Here is a 6,050-nt window from a genome sequence, read left to right as displayed (position 1 = left end):
CTGCTGGTGTGTCAGGTAAATGTTGCCTGAGGTGAGTTCACGACTACAGGTTCTAATGTGTTGTCCCAGCAGGGAGGGAAGCTGTGCATTTACAGTACATTAAATTCTCTGGCATTAATATAATGTCGTGGGGGTGCTGGTGGGTTTTATTATTTTAGCCTTTGTTAGCTAATTGGCAAGAGGAAGATTATTTAGTTCATTTCTACAACTTTATCAGATTTGTTAGTTGTTCCAAGACAAATCATTAGGACAAATGTTTTCTTTTTCTCTCTGAATGAGGAGCAACAGTAGCTGCCTTTCCATTGCAAATGTGCGCAAATCTGTCGATAATCTGCTAATGTTGAAAAAAAAGAAAAAAAAAACTTTCACAGCTGCGGTGTTTTTCCAGTAATTAAGAAATTAAATTAAAATCACGCGAATAAGCTTGTTCACGCGACAAGTCGTTAAAAATCACGGCAGCCATTACCATTACCGTTACAGTCGGTGGCTTATTGGACCGACAAGCTTTTTGGGGAAATGGGAGTCGGCGATTTTACATTAGAGCTAAGATTCAATACTTTCAAATTACACACATTTTCATGAACTATGCCCAGGGGTGAAAGTAGTTTTACATTTTTGGGGGTACTATGACAAAAAAAATAAAAATAAATAAATAAAAAAATAAAAATTATATATATAAAAAAATTAAAATTATATATATATATATATATATATATAGAGAGAGAGAGAGAGAGAGAGAAAGAGAGAGAGTGATATTAGAGGTGTGCCGATCGATCGGTCACCGATCATAATCGGGCCGATTTTCGTGAAAAAGTGCATGATCGGTGATCAGCGATCATTGGCTCTTGTTGCCGATACCGATCACCTGCATCTCATTTCGCAGTCTGCCTGTGCAGCTGGTCTCCTCATTCCTTCACACTGTGCAAACGTGCAGCAACAAATCCTAAGCGATGTTGAACTATAACGCACTGAGTGAATGGGGACGTTTGCGTGTTGCGGTGGAAAATTGAAGCACGTCAAAATGCTTCAACACAACGAAGCTAAGACAACATTAAAATAATGCCATACTTGACGGAGTTTGGGTACATCAAGGCTCACTGCAGTAAAAAAAAGACATATGGAGGATCAGATAGCAGGTAAAGCAGCGCACAGCTACAAACACTCACCTGGATTAGCATGACGGTCAGAAAGCTAAACAAATAACCCGCAAAATTATTTAAGTCTTCGAGCTGCGATGTTAGATGCTGGTTCTGCTCTCGCTGTTGAACCTCCGCTACGCGCTACAGGTAGTAATATTTGACAGACGGAGCATCGCTTCTGCTCCACCTGGTAGTGACTCTCACACCGAACCTCTGTTTAAAGCTGCAGCATCTAACCTAAAAAAATACATTTTACATACGTTTTAAAACTTTCGCTGTCCTAACATGAGACAGATAATCTCTAAAAAAATAATCAATCTCCTCCCTGCTCTGCATAATTTCTCCACTCAGTGAGAAACAGCCACTCAGAACTAGCAGTAATCAGCTAGCCGCCATGCTATCAGGAAGTTTTTATTCAGTAACTCTGGATTGTTTATTGTAATGAAACCTGTATTTGCCTTTGAATGTTAAGTTTTATACTTGAATTTTTTTGGCAATGTTGAGGTTTTATTTTGGCTCTTTGCATTATTTAGCCTCTTCAGAGCCTTCATATGTTATCAGTCTGTTAAAGATAGTATTACCGATAGCAGTACAATTTGCAGAATGCCTGTTTTGTTTAGTTTTCTTCTTGGAGAAAGTTATTAAAAACAAGTTTTTGTCTAAATTAAGGTAAATTCATGGTTCCTTTTTCCACATAATGTAACCGGTAGTGTTTATGATAAAAAAAAATATTATAATAATTATGTGATCGATATCGGTGATCGATATCGGTGATCGATATCGGTGATCGGTATCGGCGATCAGCCCTCATGGGTGATCGGTATCGGTATTGGCAGGAAAAAACCTGATCGGCACATCTCTAATATGTAAAAGCTGGGTAGCTCTTGAATTGCTAAAAAATAAAGCCGTATTTCCCTCAGACCACTGGCTGCAATGTTGACACCTTGAGATGCCATGAGACCTAAATTATGAACATCATGGCATGGATGCATCCCAGTTTTCCATGTCTGGAATATAACCATTCATTTTAGCTTTTAAACTGGTTATATTGATCCTGTGTCCTGACAGATGGACAATCAGTAGCTCAGCATCATGACCTGTTTGTTCTGAAGATCCTGCAGCTTCCACTTCTCTTCCTAACATGGCGCCTCCTCACCCTGACTTTCATACTGACAGGAGGAACCACAGAGCTCTGTTAGGTTAAAGCTCATCTTCTGAAGTTGGGATATTTTTCCTCCAACAGGTTCCAGAGAATCACCTCAAACCAGATGTTGGACTGGATTTTATTTCAATGTCATTTGTGAATGTTAGAGCCTCATTTTCAACAGTGGAGCTATAAAGGTTGAAAAAGGTTATTATTTTAGAGAAAATATCATCAACATCAATATTTCCTCTAAATAATAGGCAAAAAACAACATTGTTTGATAAAGGAAAAGCCTCACAAACTCTGAGCCCGACAGCACCAAACTATTTTTTATATTAGACAATTAATTTAATTTCACATAATTATCGCGGTATAAGCCATTTGTTTGTTAAATACTTAATGAAATGTATTTACCGTGTTTGATGTTTGTTGTAAATGACTTACAAAGAACGAGGTAGTTAAAAGTTTGTCGTTTGTTGAATGTTCAGAAACTACAGCGGCTGTGATGCGCCAAGGCAAACGTAAAGAAAGGTAAAACAACCTGAACAGGTGATCAACTCTAAACCAGTCGCATCTTTTTACTCTCTGTCTCTCTCTGCCATTTAAGCACACCCGTTGCCATGGCAACCTCCTGCGCTCCACAAGCCGACCAGAGGTTATGTTAAAAACGTTCAGTCCATTACGATATTAGGTTTTCAGGCTTGATATTTACTTTGCGATCATTAATAAGCCTCCCCTGGTCGATTAGTTCATTTTAAACTCCTGCTCTGCTGGTTATTTTGGTAATGGAATCGAAAGCACAGAATTGCGCAACACCTTGTTGAAACAATAATTACTGAGATTATTATTGTTGATGGATCATTAATTTGAACACGTTTTGTTGATTTTTTTGTTTGTTGTTGTTCTTTAATAAAGTTACGAACGTTTTTATAAGGACCCAGAAGAGAACGTACTGGTCTCAACTCCCAGGAGCCGTTCAGTTTGTCACCTCATGCTGAGATCGACTCAAAACCCTCAGCGATTGACATATTGCACCGCTACTCTATAGCACCACCAGTTCAGAAACAATATGAAATGGGAAAAAAGTTATTTAATAACTGATTAAGTCGTGTTTTAGATTGTTCTTGAAAAACGAATCAGTCACGGCTGATTAGTGGGCGCAGTCGTGGCTGCACAGTGAAGCTACTGATTTTTTTACAGCAGACAGTCGCTCCCCTCTCTTGCAGGTGCTGCGTACCCCCGCTAAATCTTTTAGGGGTACGCAGTACCCTGCCGTACCCCCTTACTTTCACCCCTGACTATACCACGTTGTGTCCGGAAAAAAAAAAATAGCAAACACAAACCGTCATCCTCCTATCCTAGCCCTTCCTGGTTCTTCGTCGTCGTTTTTGCCAGTAGTGACGGTCCGCCGTTGATCACGTGACTCGCGCGGCGTGAAGAAAGTTTCCGTGACGGTTTTGCGAAATGCATCAATTTAGATAAGTCCGAAAAAAAACTTTAATAGGAAAATGCGGGCGGGGGGTGGTGGTCCCATTTGTTTGTTTTTTTTAATTGGCGTGTTTCTATTAAGCGAATTTATTTTCGAATTTTAAATTTGCGTAGTTTTGTGGTTAATGAAAACGCAGCTAGTGGTATAAATGATTAGTCCTACCTGGACTCTGAGGATGATGAGGTCACCCTGATGCCCAACGAGCGTCACAGACAGGCTCCAAAAAAACAAACAAAAAACAAAACTGAAATTCAAAACATAATTTCAGGACACCTCATGTACCTCCATGTCAAGAATGTCCTCCATTACCATAAATTCATTTGGTTGGCTTTAAGAGGGCAGATAGCAGATTACAAAGGTCTGGGTCAGACTGCTTGTCTGATCTTCATCATCACACAATTCAACCATTTTACCAAAGCATTCAGCTCTGGAGAGGTGAGAAATTGTATGCATATGAATTTTACTGTTTTCTTGTTTGAATATTTCGTTTTTGGTTTTATTTGTGAATTTTTGTTAGATTTTCAATAATGTCAGAAACTGCTTGGAAGTTCCAAAACTTCTTTCTACATGCAAAATAAATAAATAAATAAATAAATTAGAAAAATAAGTTGAGGATCTTAATTTGACCAAAGGTTTCATACAAAAACTCATTTGACTGTCTTGAAGCAGATCTGGACACTGAAACATAACATTGACTACACAACATTATCTTATGACGGTATGATAATAGTAAACATTATAATGACAATCTCAGTTGTGATATTTTATTTTTTGCTCTCTTTGCCATTTGTGTTTTTATGACTTTTCTGGCATTTTGGTCTCTCGTTTGTTCGTTTGTGTGGGCTGAGAATATTTAGAATATATGAAACTCTTTCCAACTAGCTAACTATTACATTAGCATGCAAAATGTCAGTTCACAACACCTGAAAGGTAATAGTCGACATTAATTATAATCCAAAGGAAATATCTGGAAAATACGTTTTTTGTTTACACATTTATATGTGAATATTTCTTAATAAAGAATTTAGGAGTTTCATAGTTTTTTTTTTTGTTTTGTTTTGTTGTTTTTTTTAGCTGATATCTCCTAAATTTCAATGGTTTTCCTTCTGTATTTCCACCACTAGATGGCAGAGCAACCCTGTAAATGCTCGTCCCAATTTTTTATTTATTTTATTTTTATTTTATTTTTTTACCAGCGTTTAACCCAGCCAGTTTTGGGATTTTCCGTCAACATCTAAAAATCCTGCATGTGCTCTGAACTTTCCATCCGCGAATAAAAATAAGATTTGCCTAACGAGCTGTGAAAATGACATAGTTTGTGTGGTGGAAGTTTGCTGGCAGCGTCGCTGTAATCCGATCATGGAGGTATGTGATGTCAGATGCCATGACAACCCAAACTCACCAATAAAAACACAGCAGCCTCGCAGCCGGCGATGGGAACTGTGGATCGGGAGGTGGCGGTGTTATGCACCGGTGAATTAACCAATTGTCTCTGGGCAGAAAAGCCTCAGCACTGAGAATCACCAGGGGAAGAAAAGGAGCAAAAAAGGATGATGTAATCCTTTAAAGGAACATTCACAAAATGTAAAGACGGTGACAATGGACACACGGGTCGAACTAAAGCTAAAATCATCACCAGTAAATTTACATGTGCGTGTCCTATAGGCAAATTGTTTGTTTCCCCGAACAGAAACAATAAAATTGCTTGAAACCCCGCATCAGTTTGCCCATACACCACATTTTTAGATTTCTATGTTAGCCTACTGTTGCTTTTTAGGGATGGTTACATTATGTCACCACTATGCGTTTTTGAATACTCCCAAAATGTTATGGCTTACATAATAATTTTAGTAGGAATATGAATATGGGCTGGAGAAAGGACCAGAACAAGTTTTAGAATGACCATTTCTTTGGGCAAATGTGCATGTCGGACATGGCTAGCAGTAGCTTGAGCTAACTGCTTAGCCCATAAAAAAGGCGAACCTGAACAAACTGGTTTTGTTGTTTGAAGAAAAGCTCTTTACCCTCTGACATTGACCTTGTTATATATACAGCATTACATCACTACACATGTAATATTTAAACAGTGCTATATATTGAGTTAATTGTTTGTCCATGAAAGTCTAATCAAGCTTGGTGCATTCTGTTTGTATTCAGAACTCACATCTTCCAAGTTGAAGAAATACAAGAATGCTTGCTGAACTTAGAATTCCAGGTCAGAGGTCGCCAACCAACCTCACATTTAGTATCCAGTATGCTTGTTGCACATATGAAATGT

The sequence above is a fragment of the Poecilia reticulata genome, chromosome 17 (genome assembly GCF_904066995.2).
Source record: "Poecilia reticulata chromosome 17, P_reticulata-male-v2, whole genome shotgun sequence".
Lineage (NCBI taxonomy): Eukaryota > Metazoa > Chordata > Actinopteri > Cyprinodontiformes > Poeciliidae > Poecilia > Poecilia reticulata.
The sequence above is the reverse complement of the archived record's forward strand: the minus strand, read 5'-3'. Positions refer to the sequence as shown.